The sequence below is a fragment of the Sinocyclocheilus anshuiensis genome, unplaced genomic scaffold (genome assembly GCF_001515605.1).
Source record: "Sinocyclocheilus anshuiensis isolate Anshui unplaced genomic scaffold, SAMN03320099.WGS_v1.1 scaffold3077, whole genome shotgun sequence".
Classification (NCBI taxonomy): Eukaryota; Metazoa; Chordata; class Actinopteri; order Cypriniformes; family Cyprinidae; genus Sinocyclocheilus; species Sinocyclocheilus anshuiensis.
Window position 1 is genome coordinate 63741 of NW_015554865.1, and position 20962 is coordinate 84702.

The 20962-nt window shown below is 36.5% G+C and overlaps 1 pseudogene; it reads left to right on the forward strand.

Annotated features, from left to right (window-relative positions):
* The window catches only part of LOC107671553 (zinc finger protein 521-like), a 103182-nt pseudogene that overhangs the window by 5229 nt on the left and 76991 nt on the right, over positions 1–20962 (forward strand).

Below are 20962 nucleotides of genomic sequence, written 5' to 3' on the forward strand. Positions count from 1 at the left end.
TACACCCCATAAAAAAAAAAAAAAAAAACAGCCGTCTCCTTTCCCACGTACCGCCAAAGCAGAAGAGTTAGCATTAGCCGTCACGCTTTTTTGGCTAAAGGTTGCAGGCTTGCCTTCTAGTGGCTTTGCACTACTCATTGCATCTGCTGCTTTTCCCTTACCTTAGGCGTTTTCATATTCTCTGCAGTTATTGTTGTACAAACATTTCAACCCTCCAGCAGTGATGCTATTAAAATAGTCTTAAATGTCTAGAGAACCGTGCAACTAAAAAACCAAAAGCAATCACAAAAGCACAGCGATGTGCTTTCACTCACTGGAAACGTGCAAAACAAAACCTCTGCCACAGAAAACCTGCCGAGGTAGATGACTGAACATGTGCTGCGATGCAACAAGACACGAATGAGCTGCTGCCAGACGCTGCTGTCATGCTCTTCCAAAAACCCCGAGCAAGGGCACGACGTCCCGCCACCCTCCATCCACAGGCCCGGTCTGATCTGTGCTGATGCCCGCCTGCGCTCGGCCAAATTGGAAGGTTACAAATATTAGCGGTCAGTCTTAACCAACACACTGGCAACATGGTGAAGGTGACAAACGATGTGGATTTCAAAAGAATGCATGCCAGCGAATAAATCAGTGGTCTGTTCTTTGTGACAAAGACCACCAAAGCATGAGCGCTGGAAAGCAGTGCTGTAGTATGTAGTTTGTCTTTTCTCTGTAGCACGAGGAGTTTGGCACGACTCGACGGTTCATGGCACAAACCCGGTGAGGAGCTGCAAGAGAGCTGAACGACGCCAGAGAAAACACCAGAGTCTCCTCAGTACACAGACTTTACAATTATTAGTGCATAGAGAAAAATCTAATATATAACTTATAGAAGTAATGATGCTGACAATTCAGCTTTGCATCACAGGAATAAATTATATTTTAAAGTATATTAAAATAGAAAAGTATTATTTTAAATGGTAAAATATTTCACAATATTACTGTTTTTTTTCTGTATTTTGTAATCAAATAAATGCAGCCTTAATGAGTATAAGAGACTTCTTTAAAAACATTAGAAATCGTACTGATGCCAAACTTTTGAATGGTGTATATATCTACTGACAACTGTCAATAAATTGTAAAAATAGCTATATATAGCCTATATATATACATATGTGGTGAGTGGTAACTAAATATCTTTAATATGTAATGTTTCAGACAATTGTTGTTTTTTTCTAGCTTAATTTATTCAGTCATAGTTTTTCGGTTTTAGTTTTACTTATTTTAGTTTATATATATTTCCTGTCTCTATATACTGTATGACACTATATTGTCTGTCTGCCACACTGCTCAGGCATAGGCCCCTAAAAAAAAAAGAAAAGAAAGATAAAACGATATCATCTGATCACACTTTACAAATATAACCATATGTGACTTTAGAAGCGCAGCCCAACAGCTTTTACAGGACAAAGCCAGTTTTAGGCCCTTAGTAAGTAAGTTTTCTAATTCACACAATAAATATGACAATGAAAAGTGTGTATGCTGCTAACTACACCAAACTGTGGAAGAACTTGAGTGCTGTTCCTAATGAAAGCTGGAGCAGTCTGTGCGGGTTTGGAGCGCTGTTTGTTTGTGTTTGTGAGGAACGGCTGGGGGCTGCAGGTATAAAAGAGCTTCAGGTTTGGGGAGAGAGACTGACAGCATGTTGGGACCCTGCGCACCGCTCATATTCATCTGAAAGACAACAGAGACCTCTTGACAGAACAAAACCACATACAAAAAATGTTTACATCTTGCAAACACTATGATTGCAACAAAAAAGCAAATCATATCAATCTCGCGTCTTTTGATCACACTTTGTGCTTTTGTCAGATGGTAAGTGGGGAACTTACTCGGGGGTGATTCCAAATATTTAGAGAGGATTCTTAGCATGTAAAGGCTTTATGAATATAGTGAGGATGTTATACAAATAATACAACTCTGGAGGTCACAACATGACATGATAATGGACTAAATGCAGCCGTTCTGCTGTCGGTGTTTCTTTGTCTGAATATGGCACTTATCACATGCTGTGCGGTATCGGCGTTTGGTATCGGGGCATTTTAACGAGTACGAGTACAAGAGCTCAGTATCGGGCCCGATCCCAGTATCGGTATCGGTGCATCCCTAATTTTAAGGTGATGTTGTCACAATGTAATTACACAAATAAGTACTGAGTATGTATTTATTATTGGTTGAATTTAGGGTTTGGTTTAGAGTTGCTTGAAATTATGCTTTATTTGTAACATGTAACACGCTTTAAAAAATGAACCGGGATCTGATACCACAACTTAATGCATGGTTGCAAGTTAAAAATTCTAAATGACTGATTGAATTAAACCTTTTAAATCGCAAATTATATTTTATGAGTTCTGTTGACATAATGCTGATCGTTATATTAAATTAATATATTGGGATATGTAAGCTCAAATTTCTGCATTTATTATTATTATTTATTTTTTTAAATAAGTAACTTAATAAGTACAAATAAATAATAAAATATTATTGTTTACTTTGGAAATTGGGCACTAGATTTCTAGTTCCCAGCATAGGACTGGATAAGGAGAATAAATGTTGAAATAAAGTGTTATTTTATAATAGTAAAGGGAACGATTGACTGTTATATCTGACATTTGAAAGAGTTTATGTTTTTATGGTTACCATTATTGTAAAACCAGTCAATCACATCAGACCTTACTTATGGAGAACGTGTGAATGGAGTCGGTGGCCATAACAGCCTAATGCATTATTTAAATTTAAAGTCTTGACATTCCCAACAAAAAAAAAAAAAAATGAGCCCAGTCATGAAAATGTGTATCAGTGGCACGTTTTTTTTTGTGTGTGTGTATTTTACGTACTATTTATACGCAGAAACTGACTCTGGCGTGCATACGATACGCATGTGTTTAACGTGCATATAATACGCAATTTTTGACACGCACTTTGTTGGCGTGCATATGCATTCTGGCGCATATATAATACACCTACGCCGCACCCCTAAACCTACCAATTGCATATCAAGCCCAACAGTACGCCAAATAGAAACAGAAAATCGTGCAATTAAAATGCACATTCATGAGATCGGGTTAAAAAATTGTGTTCAGTGTGAAAAACAACACACTTCCATAAAAATCCCATAAAACTGTGGTGAGTAACCCAAGTCTAAACATACGGAGGCATAACCCTTTATAATCCAATCTGAAACATACAATTGAAAATGTGAAATGGTTCTGTATTTGAATGTGCATTTCTCATATGGAGACGCTTCTATATCTCGTCTGCCAGAAGGGGGACCAATCCGCCTTCATAAGACGCGACAGAAGTCCAGGCTCCGGATCCGGCGACTCCCCGATCCAGACGCCAGATCTTGCAGACGTCCCGCGGATTTTAATCATGTCTCTCTGTCAGTGTTTGAGAGCAGCAGGCTGACAATGATTTCCTCCGTGATTACGCACAGGGCGCGTCCCCGCGGGGATGGGGCCCCCTCTGGAGCCGTCCTCATGGCTTTGGGGGCCTCGCTTCCATTTTCCATTATTATGTGGACTACCGGAGCGACAGCGCAGAGCGAGACCTCGCAGGTTGGTGACGAGGAGGGAGCTCGCATGTTCCTCTCCGACCCTTTTTTTCCCTTTTTAAAACAGACTCAGTGCTGATTCTCAGATGAAATGAGAAAATTGACAGTCTCAATTAGTCTTTAGCTCGTGCCAGAGTAAGGAAATAATTCATTTCTACTCGGTTTTTCGCTTTGTTATATTTTTTTTCGCACATTTACCGCGGCGTTCGAGATCTATCGTGCAATGTGACATAATATCAAACATGTATATGAATTATCAGCAGATGGATATGACATTTTAACTCTTCAGCTGCTCCAAACAGACAAATCTAGACCAACAGGAATTGATCAGCATTACCCTGTGATTCTTACCTCGAATGTACAATGTGTTAGGCTTAGAAATATATATGTATATTCTTCTTCAGCGGGTTTCTGTAGGATGTCGCGCCGCAAACAAGCCAAACCAAGAGCTCTGAAAGGTAAGTGATCCTCGAGAAACGAAATCTGAATTCTGTAGGATGTCAAATACCTTCTCACGGTAAATGCATGCGTTGTACAACACCGGCAGCGGCGCGATCGCTGAAGTGCGCAAATATGAACAACTATAAAACCCAAGATTTGCTTTATGAACTAGGCTACTTGATGTGTAAAGGGTCAGAATGGATCAGAAACCTAAAGTAGAAATGCATGACACTGCGCTGTGTTTTATGCGGTCTGCTGGTCTCGTTGGAGAGTTCGGGACGATATGTGCATGCTGTAAGTGATGATATAAGATCTGGATGTTAAATTGGCATGCAAGTTTGGAGTGACAGCACGTGACTGGAACGGCTGAGCTCTATCGTGAAAGTGGGCGCTAGATAAACATTACGACATGAATCGTTTGACCATTACTAAATTTTCAGCATTAGGCTACTGTCCTCGTGTTGTTCTGATGTGCTCTTGCTTTGCATCCAAGACAGTGGTATGTTTGTGATCTTGAGAGTCTTTGGCAATGATGATGTTATTTGTCGCATTGGATTTAATAACTTATCTTTGCAAACAAACTCGCACACACAAGTGAATCAGAGGATTTTTTTCTTTTTTGAGGAAAAATAACTCATTTATTTCTGTTGCAATTATTAAATAATGCTGACATTTTGAATAAGCACTGTAAAGTAATGCTGTCTATGTTATAGTTCCACAAAAGATACTGACTGGTACATGGACCCACTTTATATTAAGTGTCTATATGCAATACCTTGTTTTTTCTCGTGATTATAGATGGCACAAAATCTAAACTAAACACATGGATATGCTCGTCATAATTTTGTTATTTTGTTAACACTTTATTTTAAGGTGTCCTTGTTACATGCTACATGTACTCACTATTATAATAACAATTAATTATGCATCAATTATTATTTATTTTTGAAGTAAAATGATAAAATTAGACCCTTAGGATGAGATGGCCCCTCAGATTTGGCCTTGAGTAGCATGTGATTATTTTTTAAATTTAATATTTACTGTAATTCATGAGGTTATTATTGAATAATTCCATGAGTTAGATGTATATTTTAGACATATTTGCTATTCATTAAAACCTAAGCCTATGGAATGATTGCAATTAAGACATATCTTCAGTTAAATTATATATGCATTTAAATATATTCCTATGTACCTTTCAGAGGAATCTCTTTCACTTGGGATTCTGCTTTGTCTGTCATCGGTTATTCAGTTATTCAACTAAATTGTCAAAACACAATTTTAAATAGAATAGCTTATTTAGCATTTTATATTAATGTCACGTTGTGCTATAACAACTAAACTAGCAAATGTTTCTGTGTATTTCCCTTAAATAGCATGTTGGTTGATGCATCATGTTGAACTTATATCTAAATATGTTCTCATTTAAAAGTAACATTGTGCACATTGTTCTTAAGGAGGGCATCTTGCCCTACTAGCAGTTCAAATAATCATTTCATTCACTGTATATACCTAATGTGTACATACATGTTTCTGAGCTGCTATTACCTGCCTGCAAATGCATTTACTTATGTAACTAACTACATCTGTAATGACATCTACATCTGACTCTACTGCTACCTCTTAACCCACCTTTAAACCTACCCATACCACTAAACCTGTCCCTAAACTGACCCGTATCCAACCTCTATAGCAGCAGTGTTGACACAATGAGTAAGTTGTATCAAACACTTAATTTTGATGCAACTAGTCAAAGACACCTACTTTGACATTTTCTTTTTACATTGCATTAGCTTTCTTTTAGTTCTTTTTTGTAGACATAGGCCTAATTTGTTTGCATAAAGTGTGCATTGTAATTTACGAGTGAATCAGGTAATAAACTTGAATTATATAAACTGTATAAATAATATCATGATGGATATAGTTTGCTTGAATTGAGTTGCATTTGTGGTTATTATGCAATTAGTGTAGTGCCAGTAGGTGGAAAAATAGGAGGACAAAGTCTTTGAATAGATATTAATGTAACAATGCAACATTTAACAGTTTCCTTTTTGAAGCTATTTATATACATTTGGCACTTTTATTTAAAGCAACTTTGCACTTAAGGTTTACATCTTACCAGTCTATACTGTTCATTCCTTGGTCATTTCACCCATTATGTTGCATTACTGCTACCCAGCTCTTCTGTTTGAGCTGTAAAGAAACTCTCATTAGATTGAACCTTACACAGACTTTCTTACCTGCGTTGTTCACACAGATAAAGCTCTGGCAGTGGACGGAGTGGCGTGTGTGATGGAGTGTTATGTGTCAGCCTGTAAAAGTGTCCGAGCACAGCACTAAAGGTGATGGAGGTCAGCGAGGGTATGTGAAGTCCTGTCCTCTGTCATGGAGACACAAACTAGTTTAAATACATATGAGCTGTGGGTTTGGATCTCAGGAAAGACTTTTCTTTTTTTTTTTTTTTTACAAAAGGTTATTTTAACATATAATGCACTGGACAAAGGTGACAGCGTTATTGCTTAAGGGAATAAATGTCCACAGGCCAAAGACATACATCATCCGCTCATATGCAAACACTTTCTCCTCTCATGCTGACATTTACTCAGAGCTGCCCGTCTGCATCACTCACACACACACACACACACACACACTCACTCACTCACTCATTACGGAGAAAGCGAGCAGACTCTCCCTCGTTTGTTTTCATTAGGGTGATTGCCTCAACGTCTACGTGACCTTCAGCTGTCCTCTCAGTCCCACACACACACACACACACACACACACACACACACTGGCTGTCTTTGGCTGTGGTTTGCCGTGTTTGCTGTGCCACATTCCTCTCTGTTTCTGAGACAGAGCTCCCGATGGACATAAATGAGACTGCCTTTATTTATGTTCATTAGTTGGATGCTTTTTGAGGTGCATTTTACAGAAATGCTCATAAAGCAGTAAAAAACAACAACTCTGTGATGTTTCACGTACACATATTTTGACTGTATTAGATTATTGATCAATAGTTTGCTGACTGATAAAGGGACTTATTTTTTTATCTTTTCAGAAATGTTTGAACATGGTAAGTGATCGGCTGCTGTATGCATCACTTATAAATTAATATATACATTTTACGTACACTGTATACATTATATTTAAACTGTGCATGATTACATTTGTCATGATTTAGCAATATATTGTTTTCTTTTTTGATGGTGCATCAAATATTCAGTAAATTGTGAATGTACTGTTTGTATAGTTGTAATGTTTGTAGGATTTTTTTACTGTTCCCTGTCGAATAATAAACAGTCAACAGTATTGTATGCATTTAAGTTAACAAACATAGAGAATGATCTTTAGAAGTTTTTTTAGAAGCAGATCAGTATCTTTATTCTCTCTATTAATGTGTTCAACAATACAGTAAATATTCACATGCACAAATCAGAAATGTCAATGTATCTGTCCTAATATCATAATAAAAAAATAAAACCTTATTAAAAGAAAAAAAACCTAAGTAATTCAGAATCATATTGTATTATTATTTATTAAGAAAAGAAAATTGCTTCACTGCTTATTAATATTTGTATAAACATTTTGTTCAGTCAATCTACAGTTGCCCTGAAAATATATCATTTAATAATTCATCACAGCTTGTAAAAATGCATTTTTAGAACTCTTAAAATACTTCTCCTAATGTATACATGTATGTGTGTGTATTTGTACACACATATATTATGTAAACACAAATTTTTTATTTTGGATGTGATTAATCACGATTAATCGATTTGACAGCACTAAAATAAATAAATAAAAATGATACAAAATGATGAATACAATAAACTACTGCAGAACATTTATTGAACAATAACTTTCCCTGTATATAAGCTACCTGGAATGCAACAACAAGTGAAATACAAACAATATGTCCATAAGTAAACAGAGACTGGAGTGTTATTTAAAAATGCATTCTTGCACAAATGAACACTTACTTAATGTTTGTACTTATTGTTGTAGCATTTATATGTGTCATCCCTAAATTCACTTAAAAATAGGCAGATTGAATCTTGGCTAGTGTTAGTCCTATAGCTGCTCGTTTGAGGAGTCATGCAGATATGCTCTGTGCCACAACATTTTGCCACGTTGTCGGTAGTTCACACATGTAACCTAGTTTGTTTGCATAAATTAATATATATGTGTTTTTTGAATACTGAATGTTACTTTAATAAATCACAATGCATTTTTATTTGTGTTTTAAATGGGTTATTGACCAACACAAATGATTCATGATGTAAAAGTCAAGATAGATGCAGTTCACTTGTCAGGATGATAAATGGATTGTACTTGCTAGATTATGAAAGACACTTAAAGGGATAGTTAACCCAAAAATGAAAAATCTGTCATCATTTACTCTAGTCATTCCAAACCTGTATGAATATTGAAGATATTTTGAAAAATGTGGATAACCAAACATTAATTAAATCCATTTGATCTTTATGGAATAAAAAGTCAATGGGGACCAGAAACCTTTAGGTTAGCAACATTATTTAAAATATCTTCTTCTGTGTTCAGCAGAAGAAAGAAACTCATGCAGGTTTGGAACAGCTTGAGGGCGAGTAAATGACTGAATTTTCATTTTTGGGTGAACTATCCCTTTAATATTTAAACATCTGGGATGCAAAGGTAGTTATTTTAGTTTGCAATAAAAGGTGAGCCAGAGAGCACAATTATAATTTCTCCATCTCTCCAGTCTGTCAGTTATGAGCCCTAGAGTATGAAATATACTGCCAGACTCTTCCGTATACTCTAGGAAGACTGTCTGGAGTGCTGTTGCTTTTGAATGACATCTGCTAAATGGCAAGTAACTCAGTCAAATGATGATTTTGCAGTTTTGGATTATTTTGGCGGAAGTTTACTGTATCTTCGTGCTTGGGCAGAAAGCCTGCCTTTGTACAACTATTGGCCTTCCAGCTTAATTGTGTCAGATGGAGGACTTCTTTTTAAAGGTGCTTTTCAAAGCAGCGTTGTGCGCTGTCAGTCAGTGCCAGAGACCAGCGGGGAGGTCTCGTCAGGCGTCTCTTTCCTCTGTGCCAGGAAATGAAAGTGCAGATAGTGGAGGTATAATGGAGACCGCAGGGGTAGAGCTGAAGTCTCCTCCCAGAAAGCCTCATTTCTCATGAAGCAGGTGGGCGTCTTTGTTCTCCTTGTGCTTCAAAAATCCATTTAGTTCTCCATACTTGGCATACAGGAGGAACATTTCCTGTTTAATGGGTAGAGAATGAGTCTCTAATGAAGTGAAAGGCACATTTTGCAGCACAAAGTCTGTTTCTGGAACTCTGGTACCTGTAAAAATCGCTTTATTGGCATATAACATTGTTTTATGTTTGTAGGCTAAATGTGGGTTATTTGTAGGCTGCATGTTGGCTGGAAAGTTGCCATTTGTACAGTACATAAAAATTTAAGGATAATTTTTAGAAATCACATTAACCAAAGCAACCGTAATCACCATATACACTGAGGAAGCACTATTAGGGGATTGCATCCTTAAATTTGTGGTCAACAAAAATGGATTTTCAATTGATCATTCTCAAACAATTGATCCCATTCTTAAATTAAACCACCTTGCAAAATACAAAGTTGCTAAGCTTAAGTCACAACCACAGAGGAATTTGTTAAAGTTTAAAAATAAGTATATATTTCAATCATGACAACTCTCTGAATGTTTCAGCATGTTAATTCAGTGTTCAGTGTCATGTTAAGACAGTGTTAATGTATTTGGTCATGGTTGACTAGAGCTGCTATGCTGCTGCTGCTATTGTGCTGCAATATTGTGCTGGATGAATAGGCATATATTAATCCTGCAGCAGATCTAGACAGGTGGTGCTGGGGGAGGTGGAGGGTTACAGTGAACATTACGCTAATCTCATTGGCTGCAGAATCAGCAGAGGCCGATCAGCTTGCACCATGTTGTAAATGATGTGATTGCCAGCTCATTGCATGTAAAGGACCGATCAACCTGCACCATCCAGGGCTGTACGTTAACTTTGTTTTCACATAGCACTGGTGCTACAGAGGTTGAAAGTTTTGTAGCACAGGCCAAAAAGTTGTAGCACAAGTATAACACGTCTGTTATCATGTCTGAAAACAAACACATGGAGTTCATCACTTAAACAGGCACTGATGTTCCATACAGAGCACAAAAAATACAAACCATAACAAAAATTGTTTTTAGACAAAGTTTTCTTAATTTGCTAAAAATGGAAGAGTGCAGAAACATAACACCTCTTACACCTTAACAAAATATAAAATAAAAAACAATGGCAGACATTTAAGGAAAGTGAGCAAAGATAAAAGCAGGGTTGGGCACCCCTGATCTAGAGTTTCATGATTTAGCTAGATACATATTATGGAATGTTCTGATATCTCTATAGTGGATAATCATGAGATATACTTAATTTTGACTGTATCTAACAGGCAATATTTTTTATATAACTTTAATGCTGTATGAGAGCGCTGCCTTTGTACTTTTGACTGAATTGTTGCTTGTGTTTATTTGTAATTGTACAAACATCTTATAATGGGTATTATTGTTTATTAAATACTATTGTTCAATAAATAATATTCTATATAAATAATAGTAGTATTTAATAATAGTATTTGGTGTAGAAATGGTCTGTGTGTTAGTGATGGTGATTTTTGTTCCACCTTTAGATGGCGACAAGAGACCGTTTTTAAGAGTGAGTCAGCAGTAAAGACTTTTATATTGAAAGAGACTGTAACAGGGTTATAAACGAGGACGTTATTTTTTTTTTCAAGGACAGCCAACAACTGCACTGAGCAGCACCGTCAATAGAAATCACCCTTAACAGATGAAAGGATAGTACGACAAAGATATTCCTCAGCAGACATTCAAACTAATGTTTTATTGTGAATATGAGATTGAGTTGAAGAATGAATGCTGTATCAGATGCAAGTAATCAAACTCGCTCAGTCCATCTCTCTCTCATAATGCTCTACATAATATAGCAAGCTTTTAATACACTAATACGATAAGTTTTCAATGAAGCAACTCAATGTTCTTTCGTTACTAGTTCTAAAGTGACGTTTTGGAATTCATAACGGAGGCTTGGGCTCAGCTTTTAAACTGTCAAACTGAGGTTTAAGAGGAGTTTCTTTAAGACACCCTGTTGTTGTTTGTTATTTATTTGCACACATATATACAGTATTTATATAATTTCAGTAAGATTGAGAGTTGGTCTTTCTGCTGTGGGCTTTAAAGGACATCAGCTAACGGTCAAATTCTCTTTCTCAGTGACAGTAGAAGACAATGTGTCAGAAGAGCAACAGAGCCACAGGCAGTCTGCTGGTTTAACCGGTAATGTTTTTGTTTTTCTATTCTTTCAGCAGTGAAAGCTCTGTGCTTTTGTAAAAGCTATGTGGTGCATGATTTACATACAGATTAGAGAACAGTGCACTATTGCAGACTTATATACTGAGGTTTTAATTACCTTATTTGGCCCCACTTTATATTAAGTGGCCTTAACTACTATGTACTTACATCAAAAATTGTGTTCATATTGTATTGCAAAACACTTTTGCTGCTATTGAGGTGAGATACGGGTAAGGTTAGGGACAGGTTTGTTGGTATGGGTAGGTTTAAGGGTGGGCTAAGGTGTAAGGAATGGGTCAACTGTGTAATTATAAATGTAATTACAGAAATTAATTACAGATGTAATTACATGCAGGTATTTTTAAAATATAAGTACAATGTAAAAACATGTGTGTATACAATAAGTGCATTGTACCAAATTATTAATTTAAATGTAAGTACATAGTTGTTAAGGCCACTTAATATAAAGTGGCTCCCATTATTTTAATTTAGTCAGTCATGAACTAAAGTGGGACGGTCTAAGGCATGAAACTCCAGGCCTGAAAATGAGTCCCACTCCGGCCCTGAGTTTAAAACAACCAAATCAGCTGATGCAAAGGTAAATTATGTTTCAAACTGTCAGATAATTTCCATACAAGACACTTCAAAGCAATATAAGGAAACTGTGTGGTTCCGCTGGGGCCAGATATTCAGTACCACAATCTTTGGTCAAAATAAAAAAAAATCTATGTGTAAGGATTTTGTGGTTTATGATGTGATGACACAGACAGTACTGTTGCTGTATGGTTGTTTAAGGTCAAGAAATGTGACATTTTATATGGCATAGTCTTTTATAACATTTCTCTGATGCAGTTGCATATTCCAGAATGATAACACCTTTATACACACATACTAAACAGATTCAAATGCAGTTCTTGAGCATGGAATGAATTCATTTATTCCTCAAAGATATTTATTTTAAACAGAATGCATTACTTGAATGGATGTGTTCCATATAGAGTTGTCTCTGTACCAAAATGTCAGTAATCGGTACCAATAACAATGCAATTTCATGATACCAATGAATTCAGGAAAACATTTAATTCATTTAACTTTTTAACTATTTTCAATTTTTCATTTTGATGCAAAGTATTCATTATCAATAAGTGAAAACAATGGCATGTAACCTTCAAGTGGTTTTCAATTAAGTACGCAAGTGATTAAAAAGTTATTAAACAAACGAATTTCAAGCAATACACCAGGTTCTCAATGCACGTACTAACTCTAGATGACTTACTAAAGTTATCCAGACAAAAACAGTGAGTGTGTTTTATTCATTAGCTGTGTTTGATTATTATTAATGACATATCTGGGAGCAGCGGGTCTGTTAGTCTGCATTTGCACTGCAAGAGCCTTTTGAAGCTTGCATCTGTCTGTTTTTTCAGCTAATATTGACATTTCAGTTGAAGAAAAGTAAAAAGAATGCGAGACTGAAGCTACCAGCAGCAGCTGTTAAAAGTATTAGCATCATACTGAATTTTAATGTCATTAATTTAGCTAGCACTTATAAGATTCCAGCACTTTTACAAATGTGTCCCAGAGATCATCTTCACTTTTCAGAGGTCCATTATGTGGATATGTTTTGCCTTAATGTGTCCCTGCTCATTTCTGTGTGCCATGAAAGTCAACCCAGATGGATAATGTATATATGAATCTGATTTGCACGTGGCAGTGCAGTGCATATGGCAGTGTAGGAGCGGATGTGAGCTGTGGTGGTTCAGTAGATGAATGCCTCCTGTCATGCATGTGGCGTTCAGCGGCGGTGAGCAGTAATCAGGTCATGAGTGAGTCCAGCGGATCTGCTGCTTCATTTGTCTGATGTAAAGGTCAGCTCTCATGTGTGTTTATTTTAAAGCTCATATGGATGATGGTACCTGTGAGCCTGTCAGCCGTTAGCTCAACAGCGGCGCTGGTGTGAAGACATAAATACCGTACAACGGATGATGAAAGCATCTGATATTTCAGGCCAGCAATGGTCAAACTGTGATATTTCATATTTGAGTTGTTTCTTTCAGATCTAAAAGATGTTAGAAAACAGGACTTAAAGCTTTTACCTTTTGCGGAACATGTTAATAATTTCAACAAAATAAGAGGGATCATACAAATTGCATGTTATTTTTATTTAGTACTGTTCTGAATACGCCGTTACACATAACGGACATCTACATATAGTCCACAATGCAAAATAATAACTAAATTTACACAAATTACCAAATGTTTCAAAAGTTTTCTCTTAATGTATTGTGCTGCCATTGTTATGATCCCTCTTATTTTGTTAAAATTATTAATATCTTGCGAATTCTGCAAAAACTTATGAGCTGAAAGTTAAAAAAAAAGAGAAATTTACAGAAAATAAACACATTTTGGGAATAAGCTATTAGAATTGGTGATCAGTTATGTTTTTGGTTGAAATGATATGCAATTTCAGAATAAAATCCAATTTTCCAGATCAAGTAGAAGTTTTTTTTTAAAGGTATAGCTACTAATTATATCATTAACAGTGTAATTAGATTACTGTACTAATTACTCTCTCTAAAAAGTATTGTATTACTTATTACTAATTATTTTCTAAATCCCACATCAACCTCCACTAGTTGAGCAATACAAGGATAGACATGAAACTGCTCTTTTATTTCATTTAAAATAAACTATTCTTTAAGTATTTAAAGGGAGAAAAAACATACATTAAAACATATTTTAACATTTTGTCAAATTTTGATGTTACAGTAAATCCACTATTGTTTTATATGGAATTGTTCTATAGTCTATACATTATAGTCTATTAAATTGTCTTCAGTGTCTTCAGCTGTATTCTGCCGGAGCCTCATTACAACCACACACATCTCTCACCGTCTCTCTCTCTCTCTCTCTCTCTCTTATAAAACTTGCCTTTATTTTTTACTGCTCTGGTTTGTGTTGTTCTTGAAGAGAATATGAGTCCAGGAGTGCATTAGACTGAGTGAGTGTGTGTGTGTGTGTGTGTTAGAGAGAGAGACCGGGCCGATTAGAGAAAGAAGATCGATATACAGAATGAACTTGCTGCTGGAGGAATTAGAGAAAGGAGGGGAAAGAGAAATCACTTATTCATGGCATTTGCTGTATTGATACAGCAGCACACACTTTTCAAGCTCTGCTCACTTCACAGCCTGTTTCCTTGGAATATATATTTGCATTTAATGTTTTCTTTAAAAGGTAGAGTTTGCTTCCGCTTTGGGGTAATGGTTTATTATGTGATAATGACTGACCGCACATTACCTCTTGTTTATTAGACTCTGTGACAGTAGAATTAATGACATTACCAGTGACACTCAACAGAAGTATGTCTTTAAAGATTTCTTTGTCAGCAGGACAGGGCAGATTTGCGTACGTTAGTCTTGTTGGAGACAGAGTTTGTTACATGAAAAGCAATGCAGGTTTCAGAGTGTGACTTTATGCTATAAAAGTAGAACCAAGGAGATTGTCTAAATGCTTGTGTTTTAGTGAGGTCAGTAATGCTCACTGCACTGCTTTGTGTGGCGTCTCGTGTGTATTCCAGGAGAGCGGTCAAATCCTCAAACGTCCCGTTATTGATCTGTCTCACTGCAGTGCACATCAATGACAGCGTCTCCAGAGGATTCTTGCACAAGGATTGTTAAAGTTCAAACCTTACAGCTGGTAGGTTGAAAATAATCTTAAAATAACAGCTTGGTGCAGGTCATCTTTTGATGAGTTTGTTCACAATTTGCTTATGCTTGACTTGTTATTCGCCTAAATAAACCATTATGTATGTAGTATAACCTTTAAGTGTGACATCCATGATGCTGCGTGACTGCATGAGTATTCATGAGTATTTTATGTAAAATGCAGTTCTGCCACATGTGCATTTAATTACATTTGCACCACAGACACTACAACCTACAGTATTGACTTCTAAAACTTATGAATTAACAACTTTACAGACATGCAAATGTTTACGAATCCTTATTTATTCTATGCATGTTTAATTCATGGAATGAATTAGTTGATTCTATTGTATTTATGATCAAACACAGTCGGCTCATTTTTAAAATTTGAGATAACATTTCATTCTGCTCTGTGTGACTTCTGTTGTCAACTCGTTTTAAAGGATTATGTCATTTTATTCAAGGCTATATCAAATATCATTTCATCAGACTGTGGTGAAATAGTAGAAGGATGCAGGAAACCTAGAATCATTTTTCTGAGTGCCAGTGAACCTAGAAGACGTGACGAGATGTGTGCAGAAATAGTTGCTGGAGAGTATTTGAGCAGCCAGGATTTGACTAAGTATTAGTTGTCATGCGAGAGAATAAATAGGTGCTTGTCCTTGCGGGACACTCTCCTCAACGAAAGGTGGTTTTCTACCAATATGGAAGTACAAGATGAGATTTGACACAGTATTAGCACTTGTCTGTATCTTGTTCAGAGAGACCTTGATATAAGATAATGAGTACAAAACTAGTAAATTCAATCATGCTGTTAGTTAGTGCCCCGCCAAATCTGGTTGGCAGCCTTTTACAGGCTGATTGTAGACTTACTGTTCGTGTGCATCAGATTCCCACATGCTGGGCAAGTTTTCTAAAATGGACAGTTCTCTTGCAAAATAAAACCCATCAATAGAGACTAGAATTGTCAGTGGTTCCTCCAGTGACTTGAAATATGTATATTGAAGATTCTTGAGTACAATAATAATATTGAGCTAGGGGATATTCCCATTGTGGTCCTGTTTATTTTGTGATAATGACCTGCAGTACATTAGGACTGTGTGATAATGGTAAAAAGGGTTGATCGTGATTATTTTGGTCAAAAATATAAAAATAAAATATAATATTAAATTTTTCAGGATTATTGTCATTATTTATTTTTGCATTTTCATGCAAGCACAAGTCCAGAGAACATCGACTTGCATGGTTTGCTCACAGATTTAGTTACAGCAAACAGTGCAAACGACCGCGAAAGAAAACTGTAATACACTTTTATTTGTGCAGAATATCGTAACAGAGATCGCTGAACTCCAACGTACATGTTTTCCGGTGTTTTCAGCTCATCAGTGCTTTTTCACATGGTTGCCAGGTTGGGAAGATTTCTTGGCCAGAAATTTTATGAATTTTAAAAGCTCTGATCGGGGGATTTCATCTCTTGACATCTGGCAACCCCAGCCATGAAAGCCTGTGAAGGCCTGTTACCAATGCAAGATGACGCAAATGCCAAATTAAAATGAAACATTTCAGGATAAATATCGCAGACGATTATGCTTAATAAATGGAGAGAAGCAGAAAATGTGACCATGGTTAAAATACGATTCTTCATGAAGCCCTATAGTACATTATCCCATATGTGATCTACCATTCCTGGATGTATTTCATAGAAGATACTGAAAAACACTCCTAAAGCCAGACCTCTGGTGTTTTAGGTGGTACGGAGTGGATTTCTTCTCCATGTGGAGCGCTGCTCTTATAAGACAAACATTTTGTTCTATAGAAACGAGCAGAACAGCATTGCCATTTGAGACGAACAGCCACTCAAACACATGGAGCTTTTCTTTCTCCTCTTCCTTAATACATTATCAAATGCATTACAACAAGAATGCATTGTTGTTTCCAAAGGCCAATCCATGACAATTTGTCTGCAACAGTGGCTGGTAGATAAAATTACCTTCAGTTGCCTGGTCATTCTGAACAAAATCAATGTTTTTTGCTAATAAAAAGAAATGCAAGAGCAATCAATACAGTTATTGCTTGAGCAAAAATTATCTCTGAAAATGTTTTAATACGTCTGCTTGTCTACTGGGATAATGTGAGAAGAGATCTTAAATATTGATGATCATCTCTCATCCTGGTCCCTTATATCCAGACGCTGCTGCTGCAGAGATTGAGTCAAAGGATGAAGTGAAAGGCCGTCTGAGGAGCCACATCTGTCCTGAGGAGGAGGAAGAGGAGGAGGAAGAGTACACTCTCACGCCACACAAGAGTCATCAGTGTCACCTCACAGGTAAATAATGACCACGGTGTATAGATGCTTCTTTAAATTACACAAACAACATTGCATGATGCACGAGTCAAACAGACAACAGAGAGTTTTTAAGCTGTGCAAATGTAAAAATTAATTGCACAAGCTGCTTCCCAAACGGAGGACACTTTGCAGGATTCGTGAAGCCAGGATAAAAACTGAAAAGTAATCCTAAACCCGTGGAGGGGAAAAAAAAATCAACATTTCCATAAAGTGACAATATTTTCCCTCTTATATGGATTTCCATGGACATTTTTTAACTTTATGAAGGCAAATTTTCTAACCTTATTAAATGTATGCAATTAGAATAATAAAATACTATAGGGCTGATTCCAATGAAATGAAATCAGTGTCAACAAAATCCATCTTTGCACTGCAGAAGTGGCACAGAAGCTGCATGTGAAGTGGATTTAGATGTATTAACACAGACTGTTTATGCAGCTCAGAGATGCCATGAATGCATTTACACTGCAGTTACATTTGCTTATGAGCTTAATGTTTTAAATATAAGATGTACTAAATAAAGAACTATAAAATGATATTTAAATATGAAAGTAAATCCAGCAGTAGATGGTGACCGGTCTTAATGAGTGAGTCACTGATTCACTATCTCACAATTCGTTCAAAACAGCTGATTCATTCAGGAATGAAGCAAGTGACTTGTTGATTTCTGAACCACATACTAGCATACTACTATTTCTGCCATAAAAATATGCTAAAAATAGTAAGAGTAGTGTACAAATATGCAGTTTTGACTTTAGCAATTATGAATGGCTTACTGAATCACTGACTCACTCGATTCGTTTATAAATACTGAATCATTCAGCAACAAAACACCACATCGAAAGATGCAATGCTTGGCAAAATAGAGCAAAACTGTCCATATTGACAATATTGTATCAAAAATATACTTGAACTTGAACATAAAATTAACATTTATTTATTTATTTATTATTATACCATTGCATAAAGTATAAAATAGTGATCTTAAAAAGAAGGCAAATGATCATTTAGATCAAGTCTGTGTCTATAGACAATTTCAAAACTGAACATTATATTGACTCATATTTAGATGCAGCAGTTTGTTGCTTCATTATTATTTGCATCCTCTCTTTTATTGCAGTTTGTTGCTTTGGCGTAAACATCTACAAAACATTTTTTGGTTTGGTCCCTAGGTTGGAGATTGGGCTTTTGTGATTCAGTACTTCTGTGTAATTGATTTGGCTGGATTTGATCAGCAACTCCCTCTGCTGACTTCTGCCATCAGAGCAGCCCCTCATTAAAAACCCCCATTTCTCTGACAAATAAGTCTTAATTGTTCAGTACTTGAGACTGTGGTTTAAATGAGCTCCCTGTGGAGGCCAAAAAGAAGAATGTAATAGCCATTTGGGAGCGGTGCATATCTGAAGAAGAGCAGAGAAGTGTGCAGGTGAAAGCAGGTTTAGAAGTAGCTCAGCGTGCATGATTAAATGAGTTGCTTCTTCAAATGGGTCTGATATTAAAGCTGTGCTGTGATGAGGAGCTGGCGTCCAACATTTTCACAGATTTAATTCAGCAGAAAAGGCTTAAACACGCTCATTCAGCTTCATATTCTTCACAAATGACATGCTCAATAATTATACTGATTTAGTCTTGCAAGTCTTAAGAGAACAAAACACGGTAACAGCTCGTGGTTCATTTCAAGTCCCAAATCACTGAAAGTTGTGATTTACAGACAGTTCAGGAACCACGGATTCATCCGGTGACATATTTGTTAGACAAAACCAACAGGGTTATTATTGTTAACTAAAACTAAAACTGAAAAAAAAAAAAGAAAAAAACTTTTTATTTCAGCTAGGTGCCAAGGCAGCATTTCTCATTTGAATTATTTAACTTGATGTACTAAAACTAAAATAAAAAGTCATAAAAAACGATATAGTCGCAAGTATAGTCATACTATATATATCTATATCTAACTACTTAAAATGACAAAAACATAACAAAATGACAAAAACTTTAAAATTAAAATGTAAAGGATTAATACAAACTATAATAGTATCTCAGTGATATGAAAACCAATTAATTTGTAATTTTATTAAATCTTACATTCAATCTTCAAATTAATGTGGAAACAACATAAAGACAATATTTAAAATATTTAAAATATTTGATATTTTAAATGTTTGTTCAATGGCATCTACCATGAACGAAGGCCAGTATCACTGATTCCAATACTGATACTTAAATGTTTATATATATTTATTTATTTATAGCCATTCAATATTACAGTATTATTGAAATCCAGGCCTAAACTTCTGTTTGTGTGTGTGTGTGTGTGTGTGTGTGTGTGTGTGTGTGTGTGTTGCCAGAGCAGACAATGCTATAAAGACATGATGTCTTTCTAATATGTGACCCTGGAGCACAAAAGCAGTCTTAAGTCGCTGGGGTATATTTGTAGCAATAGCCAAAAAAACATTGTATGGGTCAAAATTATCGATTTTTCTTTTAATGCGAAAAATCATTAGGATATTAAGTAAAGATCATGTTCCATGAAAATATTTTGTAAATTTACTACCGTAAATATATCAAAACTTAATTTTTGATTAGTAATATGCATTGCTAAGAACTTTATTTGGACAACTTTAAAGATGATTTTCTCAAAATTTTGATTTTTTTTGCACCCTCAGATTCCAGATTTTCAAATAGTTGTATCTCGGCCAAATATTGTCCTATCCTAACAAACCATACATCAATGGAAAGCTTATTCAGCTTTCAGATACATTTCAGATAAATCTCAATTTAAAAAAATGGACCCTTATGACTGGTTTTGTGTTCCAGGGTCACATATTTTGTTGTGCTCCTTATATCAGGTCGAAAATATTTGATATATTTCCTGAACAGTGCTACAGGGAACCCCGACTAAGGGTGTGTGAAACAAATTTCCGATTTTCACGAGAGAATGACACACAGAGAGGCAGTAAGAGATGTCACGTGTCACCTCGATCAATGGCTGCCGTCGTCTCGGCCTGGACCAGAGGAGCTTTAACACCTCTCTGTGCACTTAAGCCATGACCACTGCATTGCGTTATGGGAATGGGCCGATGGATCCACCCGTGTCCCTGATGTGATTGGACTATTGATCGTGCTAATGCAGAACTGCAGAGAGAGAGAGAGATGGCTATAGGAATGTGTCCCGCAGGACTTACTGTCTTCCACAGGAACGGGAAAGGAAGAATGCCTGCACCCTCCAGCATTCCTCATACTGACCCCAACCTGATGGGCTGCGAATGCTGGTGCGGGGCTGAAGTGCTGCGTCCCTGGGGAGGATGGTAGGAACGCTCCACAGAGGGGCTGGGACAGGAATGTTTACCCCTGAAAGCTCTCAGCGTCGGTGGGGTTCTGGCTCCGACCCGGCTGAGGATTGAGTTTCTGCGGCTGGATACAGCATCCTGCCGCTTTAGCCGCTGCTGTCCTCAGGGAGGATGGGAATGCAACAGCTGTCCATCTCCACATAAACGCTCAGC